This window comes from Loxodonta africana, chromosome Y, assembly GCF_030014295.1.
Source record: "Loxodonta africana isolate mLoxAfr1 chromosome Y, mLoxAfr1.hap2, whole genome shotgun sequence".
Classification (NCBI taxonomy): Eukaryota; Metazoa; Chordata; class Mammalia; order Proboscidea; family Elephantidae; genus Loxodonta; species Loxodonta africana.
In genome coordinates, this window is record NC_087370.1 from 22,885,504 (window position 1) to 22,895,349 (window position 9,846).

The 9,846-nt window shown below is 41.3% G+C and overlaps 1 protein-coding gene across 1 annotated transcript in view; it reads right to left on the bottom strand.

Moving 5' to 3' along the window:
- Positions 1-9,618, bottom strand: part of LOC135229045 (zinc finger protein 345-like) — a 29,301-nt gene extending 19,683 nt beyond the window's left edge. The window contains exon 1 of the mRNA XM_064278790.1: positions 9,380-9,618. The gene's annotated coding sequence lies outside the window, so the exon portion shown is untranslated. The remainder of the gene's footprint in view (positions 1-9,379) is intronic.
- Between the last annotated feature and the right edge of the window lie 228 nt (positions 9,619-9,846).

The following is a 9,846-nucleotide window of genomic DNA, read 5'->3' on the forward strand; positions in this document are numbered from 1 at the left end:
ACATACACTGAAAGAAAACAAAACAAGATAAGACTCAGTGAGCAAATAATTTTTTTTATATCTTAGTGATGGCAAGGAGACAGCAACTGATATCAAACCACATAAAGAAGCAGACCATGACACCTTCTCCAACCCCCCCAAACAAAAGAATCAAAATCTTTCCCAAATGAAGATACAATCCTGGAATTATCAGATACAGATATAAGAATGCTTCAAGACATCAGGGATGACCTCAGAAATGAAACAGGGCAAACTGTAGAAAAAGCCAAGGAACACACTGATAATACAGTTGAAGAACTCAAAAAGATTATTCAAGAACATAGTGGAAAAATTAATAAGTTGCAAGAATCCATAAAGAGACAGCAAGCAGAAATCCAAAAGATTAACAATAAAATTACAGAACTAGACAACGCAATAGGAAGTCAGAGGAGCAGACTCGAGCAATTAGAATGCAGACTGGGAAATCTGGAGGACCAGGGAATTAACACCAACATAGCTGAAAAAAAATCAGATAAAAGAATTTAAAAAAATGAACAAACCCTAAGAATCATTTGGGACTCTATCAAGAAGGATAACTTGCGTGTGACTGGAGTCCCAGAACAGGGAGGGAGGACAGAAAACACAGAGAAAATAGTTGAAGATCTGCTGAAAGAAAACTTCCCTGACATCATGAAAGACGAAAGGATATCTATCCAAGATGCTCATCGAATCCCATTTAAGACTGATCCAAAAAGAAAAACACCAAGACATATTATCATCAAACTTGCCAAAACCAAAGATAAAGAAAAAAATTTAAAAGCAGCCAGGGATAAAAGAAAGGTCTCCTTCAAGAGAGAATCAATAAGAATAAGTTCAGACTACTCAGCAGAAACCATGCAGGCAAGAAGGGAATGGGACGACATACACAGAGCACTGAAGGAGAAAAACTGCCAGCCAAGGATCACATATCCAGCAAAACCCTCTCTGAAATATGAAGGCAAAATTAAGATATTTACAGATAAACACAAGCTTAGAGAATTTGCAAAAACCAAACAAAACCTACAAGAAATACTAAAGGAAATTGTTTGGTCAGAAAACCAATAATACCAGAAACCACCACAACACATGGTCACAGAACAGAACATCCTGGTATCAACTCAAATAGGGAAATCACAAAAACAAATTAAGATTAATTAAAAAAAAATGCTCAAAACAGGGAATCAATGAAGTCGATATGTAAAAGATCACAATAATCAAAAAGAGGGACTAAATACAGGAGGCACAGAACTGCCATATGGAGAGGGATACAAGACGATATAGGATAATACAAGTTAGGTTTTTACTTAGAAAAATGGGGGTAAATATTAAGGTAACCACAAAGAGGTATAACAACTCCATAACTCAAAATAAAAGCCAAGAAAAACGTAACGACTCAACAAACATAAAGTCAAATACTATGAAAATGAGGATCTCACAATTTACAAAGAAAAACATCTCAGCACAAAAAAGTAAGTGGAAAAATGAAATTGTCAACAACACACATAAAAAGGCATCAAAATGACACCACTAAACACTTAAAAAAAAAACAAACACTTACTTATCTATAATTACGCTGAATGTAAATGGACTAAATGCACCAATAAAGAGACAGAGAGTCTCGGACTGGATAAAGAAATACCATCTGTCTATATGCTGCCTACAAGACACACACCTTAGACTTAGAGACACAAACAAACTAAAACTCAAAGGATGGAAAAAAATATATCAAGCAAACAATAAGCAAAAAAGGAGTAGCAATATTAATTTCTGACAAAATAGACTTTAGACTTAAATCCACCAAAAAGGATAAGGAAGGACACTATATAATGATAAAACGGACAATAGATCAGGAAGATATAACCATATTAAATATTTATGAACCCAATGACAGGGCTGCAAGATACATAAATCAAATTTTAACAGAACTGAAAAGTGAGATAGACACCTCCGCAATTATAGTAGGAGACTTCAACACACCACTTTCGGAGAAGGACAGGACATCCAGTAAGAAGCTCAATAGAGACACTGAAGACCTGCTTACAACAATCAACCAACTTGACCTCATTCACTTATACAGAACTCTCCACCCAAATGCTGTAAAGTATACTTTTTTTTCTAGGGCACATAGAACATTCTCTAGAATAGACCACATATTAGGTCATAAAACAAACCTCTGCAGAATCCAAAACATCGAAATATTACAAAGCATCTTCTGAGACCACAAGGCAATAAAACTAGAAATCAATAACAGAAAAACTAGGGAAAAGAAATCAAATACTTGGAAACTGAACAGTACCTTCCTGAAAAAAGACTGGGTTATAGAAGACATCAAGGAGGGAATAAGGAACTTCATAGAATGCAACGAGAATGAAAATACTTCCTATCAAAACCTCTGGGACACAGCAAAAGCAGTGCTCAGAGGTCAATTTATATCGATAAATGCACACATACAAAAAGAAGAAAGAGCCAAAATCAGAGAACTGTCCCTACAACTTGAACAAACAGAAAGTGAGCAACAAAGAATCCATCAGGCACCAGAAGAAAACAAATAATAAAAATTAGAGCTGAACTAAATGAATTAGAGAACAGAAAAACAATTGAAAGAATTAACAAAGCCAAAAGCTGGTTCTTGGAAAAAATTAACAAAATTGATAAACCAGTGGCTAGACTGACTAAAGAAATACAGGAAAGGAAACAAATAACCCGAATAAGAAACGAGAAGGGACACATCACAACCGATCCAACTGAAATTAAAAGAATCATATCAGATTATTACAAAAAATTGTACTCTAACAAATTTGCAAACCTAGAAGAAATGGATGAATTCCTGGAAAAACACTACCGACCTAAACTAACACATTCAGAAGGAGAACAACTAAATAGACCCATAACAAAAAAAGAGATTGAAACGGTAATCAAAAATCTCCCAACAAAAAAAAGCCCTGGCCCGGACAGCTTCACTGCAGGGTTCTACCAAACTTTCAGAGAAGAGTTAACACCACTACTACTAAAGGTATTTCGAAGCATAGAAAATGACGGAATACTACCCAACTCATTCTATGAAGCCACCATCTCCCTGATACCGAAACCAGGTAAAGACATTACAAAAAAAGAAAATTACAGACCTATATCCCTCATGAACATAGATGCAAAAATCCTCAACAAAATTCTAGCCAAGAGAATTCAACAACATATCAAAAAAATAATTCACCATGATCAAGTGGGAGTTATACCAGGTATGCAAGGCTGGTTTAATATCAGAAAAACCATTAATGTAATCCACCACATAAATAAAACAAGAGACAAAAACCGCATGATCTTATCAATCGATGCAGAAAAGGCATTTGACAAAGTCCAACACCCATTTATGATAAAAACTCTCACCAAAATAGGAACTGAAGGAAAATTCCTCAACCTAATAAAGGGCATCTAAGCCAACAGCCAACATCACTCTAAATGGAGAGAACCTGAAAACATTTCCCTTGAGAACGGGAACCAGACAAGGATGCCCTTTACGACCGCTCTTATTCAACATTGTGCTAGAAGTCCTAGCCAGGGCAATTAGGCGAGAAAAAGAAATAAAGGGCATCCGGATTGGCAAGGAAGAAGTAAAATTATCTCTATTTGCAAATGACATGATCTTATACACAGAAAACCCAAACGAATCCACCAGAAAACTACTGAAACTAATAGAAGAGTTTGGCAGAGTCTCAGGTTAGAAGATAAACATACAAAAATCACTTGGATTCCTCTACATCAAGAAAAAGAACATCGAAGAGGAAATCACCAAATCAATACCATTCACGGTAGCTCCCAAGAAGAAAAATACTTAGGAATAAATCTTACCAAGGATGTAAAAGACCTATATAAAGAAAACTACAAAGCTCTACTACAAGAAATTCAAAAGGACATACTTAAGTGGAAAAACATACCTTGCTCATGGATAGGAAGACTTAACATAGTAAAAATGTCTATTCTACCAAAAGCCATCTATACATACAATGCACTTCCGATCCAAATTCCAATGTCATTTTTTAAGATGATAGAGAAACAAATCACCAACTTCATATGGAAGGGAAAGAAGCCTCGGATAAGCAAAGCATTACTGAAAAAGAAGAAGAAAGTGGGAGGCCTCACTCTACCTGATTTCAGAACCTATTATACAGCCACAGTAGTCAAAACAGCCTGGTACTGGTACAATAACAGGCACATAGACCAGTGGAACAGAATTGAGAACCCAGATATAAATCCATCCACATATGAGCAGCTGATATTTGACAAAGGACCAGTGTCAGTTAATTGGGGAAAAGATAGTCTTTTTAACAAATGGTGCTGGCATAACTGGATATCCATTTGCAAAAAAATGAAACAGGACCCATACCTCACACCATGCACAAAAACTAACTCCAAGTGGATCAAAGACCTAAACATAAAGACTAAAACGATAAAGATCATGGAAGAAAAAATAGGGACAACCTTAGGAGCCCTAACACAAGGCATAAACAGAATACAAAACATTACCAAAAGTGACGAAGAGAAACCAGATAACTGGGAGCTCCTAAAAATCTGGGAGCTCCTAAAAATCAAACACCTATGCTCATCTAAAGACTTCACCAAAAGAGTAAAAAGACCACCTACAGACTGGGAAAGAATTTTCAGCTATGACATCTCCGACCAGCACCTGATCTCTAAAATTTATATGATTCTGTCAAAACTCAACCACATAAAGACAAACAACCCAATCAAGAAGTGGGCAAAGGATATGAACACACACTTCACTAAAGAAGATATTCAAGCAGCTAACAGATACATGAGAAAATGCTCTAGATCATCAGCCATTAGATAAATGCAAATTAAAACTACGATGAGATTCCATCTCACTCCAACGAGCCTGGCATTAATCCAAAAAACACAAAATAATAAATGTTGGAGAGGCTGCGGAGAGATTGGAACTCTTATACACTGCTGGTGGGAATGTAAAATGGTACAACCACTTTGGAAATCTATCTGGCGTTATCTTAAACAGAAATAGAACTACCATACAACCCAGAAATCCCACTCCTCGGAATATACCCTAGAGAAATAAGAGCCTTCACACAGATATATGCACACCCATGTTTATTGCAGCTCTGTTTACAATAGCAAAAAGCTGGAAGCAACCACGTTGTCCATCAATGGATGAATGGGTAAATAAATTGTGGTATATTCACACAATGGAATCCTACGCATCGATAAAGAACAGTGATGAATCTGTGAAACATTTCATAACATGGAGGAACCTGGAAGGCATTATGCTGAGCAAAATTAGTCAGAGGCAAAAGGACAAATATTGTATAAGACCACTATTATAAGATCTTGAGAAATAGTATAAACTGAGAAGAACACACACTTTCGTGGTTACGAGGAGGGGAGGGAGGGAGGGTGGAAGAGGGTTTTTTACTGATTAATTAGTAGCTAAGAACTGCTTTAGGTGAAGGGAAGGACGATACTCAATACATGGAAGGTCAGCTCAACTGGACTGGACCAAAAGCAAAGAAGTTTCCGGGATAAAATGAATGCTTGAAAGGTCAGCAGAGCAATGGCGGGGGTTTGGGGACCATGGTTTAAGGGGACTTCTAAGTCAATGGGCAAAATAATTCTATTATGAAAACATTCTGCATCCCACTTTGAAATGTGGCGTCTGGGGTCTTAAAGGCTAACAAGCGGCCATCTAAGATGCATCAATTGGTCTCAACCCACCTGGAGCAAAGGAAAATGAAGAACACCAAGGTCACACGACAACTGAGAGCCCAAGAGACAGAAAGGGCCACATGAACCAGAGACCTACATCATCCTGAGACCAGAAGAACTAGTTGGTGCCCGGCCACAATCGATGACTGCCCTCACAGGGAGCACAACAGAGAACCCCTGAGGGAACAGGAGATCAGTGGGATGCAGACCCCAAATTCTCATTAAAAGACCATACTTAATGGTCTGACTGAGACTGGAGGAATCCCGGCGGTCATGGTCCCCAAACCTTCTGTTGGCACAGGACAGGAACCATTCCCGAAGACAACTCATCAGACATGAAAGGGACTGGACAGTGGGTAGGAGAGAGATGCTGATGAAAAGTGAGCTAATTACATCAGGTGGACACTTGAGACTGTGTTGGCATCTCCTGTCTGGAGGGGGGATGGGAAGATAGAGTTGGAAGCTGGCAAAATTGTCATGAAAGGAGAGACTGGAAGGGCTGACTCATTAGGGGCACAGCAAGTGGGAATACGGAGTAAGGTGTATATAAACTTATATGTGACAGTCTGCCTTGATCTGTAAAGGTTCACTTGAAGCTCAATAAAAGTTTAAAAAAAAAAAGCTACTGAAAAAAAAAAACTATATGGTGCCTGGTTACCACCACCGACTGCTTTGACAGAGATTACAATAGATGGTCCCGGACAGAGCTGGAGAAAAATGTAGAACAAAATTCTAACTCAAGAAGACAGACCAGACTTGCTGGCCTGACAGAGACTGGAGAAACCCTGAGAGTATGGCCCCCAGACACCCTTTCAGCTCAGTAGTAACGTCACTCCTGAGGTTCACCCTTCAGCCAAATATTGAACAGGTCCATGGAACAAAATTAAACGGGTGCACCAGCCCTAGGGCAGGGACTGGAAAGCAGGAGTGACAGGAAAGCTGGTAATAGGGAAGCTGGGCTTGAGAAGGGAGAGTGTTGACATGCTGTGGGGTTGTTAACCAATGTCATACAAGAGTGTGTGTACTAACTGTATGGTGCGAGGCTAATTTGTTCTATGAAACTTCATCTAAACTACAAAAAGAGTACATCCAAAACACCCTATCACACTGTTCTACCCTTTTTCTATGTGATTTAGGTGAAAGCTTACAGAGCAGATTAGTTTCTCATTGAACGGTTAATACATAAATTGTTTTGCTACACTGGTTGCCAACCCCACGATGTGTTAACACTCTTCCCTTCTCCACCGCAGATTCTGAGTTTCCACTTACCCAGTTTTCCTGTCCCTGCCTTCTCGTTGATGCTTTTGGGCTAGTGTGCCCATCAGTTTTGTATACATGGTTCAACTATGAAGTACATCCCTCACATGTGTTATTGTTGGCCCTGTAAACATGTCTAATCTTTGGCTGAAAGGTGAACCTCAGGCGTGCCTTCAATATTGAGTTAAAAGGGTGTCAACCATATTCTTGAGATTTCTCCAGTCTCTTTTAGAACAGGAAACGTTGTCTTTCCCCCCCGCCTCCGGTGAATTTTAATTTTGTTGTACATTTTTCTCTCGCACTCCCCAGGACCCTCTATTGTGATCTCTGCCCGAGCAGTCTTGTTCTGGGTTCGGTCTGGTGGAGGTTGTAGTAGTTGCGATCCATTAGTCCTCTGAACTAATCTTTCCTTTGTGTCTTTGGTGTTCTTCGTTCCTTTTTGTGGCAGCCAGGATGGGACCAGTAGTGGTATCCTACATTGCCACTCACAGGACTTAAAGAGCTCAGTTGCTACTCACCACAGTTGGATATAGAACATTTTCATTACTGACTATAATATACCAGTTGAGCTAGATGTCCCCAGAGACAATGGTCCCCAGCCCTCCAGCCCTGGACCTCAGTCTCTCATGACAGCTGGATGTGTCTGTAAAGCTTCTATGGCTTTGTCCTGGTCAAGCTGTGCTTGTCCTGGATCCTGCACCTGGCTCCTGTTCGTCTGAATTCTGGTTCTTGGAACTTGAGCTAGCAGCTTGCCTGCAGTCTTGCCTGTTGATCTTGGGATTTGTTGATCTTCGCAGACTGTGAGCAAGATCCCTGCTCACTGACCTGCTGATCTGGGGTTCTCCAGCCACTACAGCTACATTAATTAGGAGGAAGCCTATATCCTGACCCACAGACTTGGGACATTCCAGCATCTACAGCAGTGTGAGCCATATCCTTGACATAAATCTCTTTCTGTATATACATTTATATGCTTTACTGGTTTAGCTTCTCTAGAAAACCCAGCTTAAGACAGTGAGTTCAAGCCACCTATTGTTCAGCTAGTAATCTAAACACTTTCCACCATCGAGAGACTCTGTACCTGGCTCTTTTACTCTACAAAATAATTACTACAAAAGATGAGGTTCATTTAATGAAACTGTAACGGGGCTCATCCTCTAGGATCTGCTGAAACATTCGCATTAATTTCATTACACATGCCTCCCATTTTTCCCTCATTCTTAGTATTTACTCTTCTGATAGCTAAAATTATGATTAAACTCACAACATCCAATTCAGCACAGATCACACGCACTGGCTGTGTGAGCTCTATAAACCCTTCCTTGCTGGCATTCAGACTGTTCAGCAACATCACACTTTATATCAGAACATTCAAGATTGGCTATATTGTTTCTCACACAATCATGACAAAAATTCATTCCTTATACCCAAAGAAACTCCTCGAAAGATGCCTCGTCCTAAATGTTTTCATCCTAAAATCGGGATAAACACAGTCGTAAATGACGGTACAATTTCCAACTCATGATTCTTGATTGTTTATCAGTCCTAAACACATATAACCATTAAAGGAGGAGGTTATATTCATCACCACTATCTTCATTTCCCTACGACCAGTAATACTCAACAAAAATCCTGCCTGATAAAGCACAGAAAACAAAGAGGAACCACTGTAGGCAGGGAGACTGTGATCAATACGCTCCCAGACACAGCCACTTACGAGATCTGTGTCCATGGGCAATTTCTTGAAGAATATTACTTTTATAAAATGCTGCAAATGCTCCCTCCTTCCCAGTGTTGTTTGGAGGATAAAAGATGCGGTATTTTATACAATGTACCTGGCACGCTGCCCAGCCCTTCTGAAATAGCTCAATGAACGGTTGTATGTGTTCACAGAAGAGTGTGAGAACGTGAGAGAGAGCGTGAGAAAGAGTGCAAGAGAGAGTGTGAGAGAATGTGAGGGTGTGAGAGAAAGAGAGTGTGAGTATAAAAGAGTGTGAGACAAAGTGTGAGAGAGACAGACAGAGAATGTGAGAGAGAGAATGCGAGAGAGAGAGAATGCGAGAGAGAAAGAGAGAATGTGAGAGAGAGAGAGAATGCGAGAGAGAGAGAGAGAATGCGAGAGAGAGAGAGAATGCGAGAGAGAGAGAGAGAGAGAGAGAAAGTGTGTTAGGAGCGATAATAAATGAGGCCAAAGAGTCTGAATCATAACAAAACAGAAAAGAGAACCGGGGGTCGGCGGGTGAACCGGCGGTGGGGGCGGGGCACGGAGACGCAGGGAGCGACCCCGGCGCCCGGGAGGCCCGGCACCCTGCATGTCTCCCCGCTCCCTGAACAGCACAGGTGTGCGCGGCTCCCACGGTGCCCACCACCTCACCTGTCCACGCACCGACACACACAGGTCCCACCTCCACGGCCTCCAGGAAGCAGCTGCGGCCGCGGGGCCAGGGGCGCGCAGGAAACAAGCGGCGGCGGCTCCCCGGCTCCAGGGAGGCCCGAGGCTCTGGGAGCAGAGAGACCAGGAGGGCGGGGGAGCGGGCACGGCGCCCTCAGACCCGGGACTCGACCTGCGCTCACCCGACAGCAGAGCAGGTGGGCCACACCGACCTCACACAGGAGCACGAGGACCACGACCGCTGCTGCCGACCCAGAATGCCCACTTCCGCTTCCGGGCGCGCTGGGTGCCTCAGCGGAGGGCTTCCGTGCGGGAACCCAGCACGATCCAACTTTGGGCGTTGAGTTCATTGGTTCCTGGTTGTGTCTGGGATCTGTTCCGGGTTGTCCTTATTTCCTCTCTATTGCCCCAAAGGAACTGTTTTAGACCCTTTTTTCCCCCACATTACA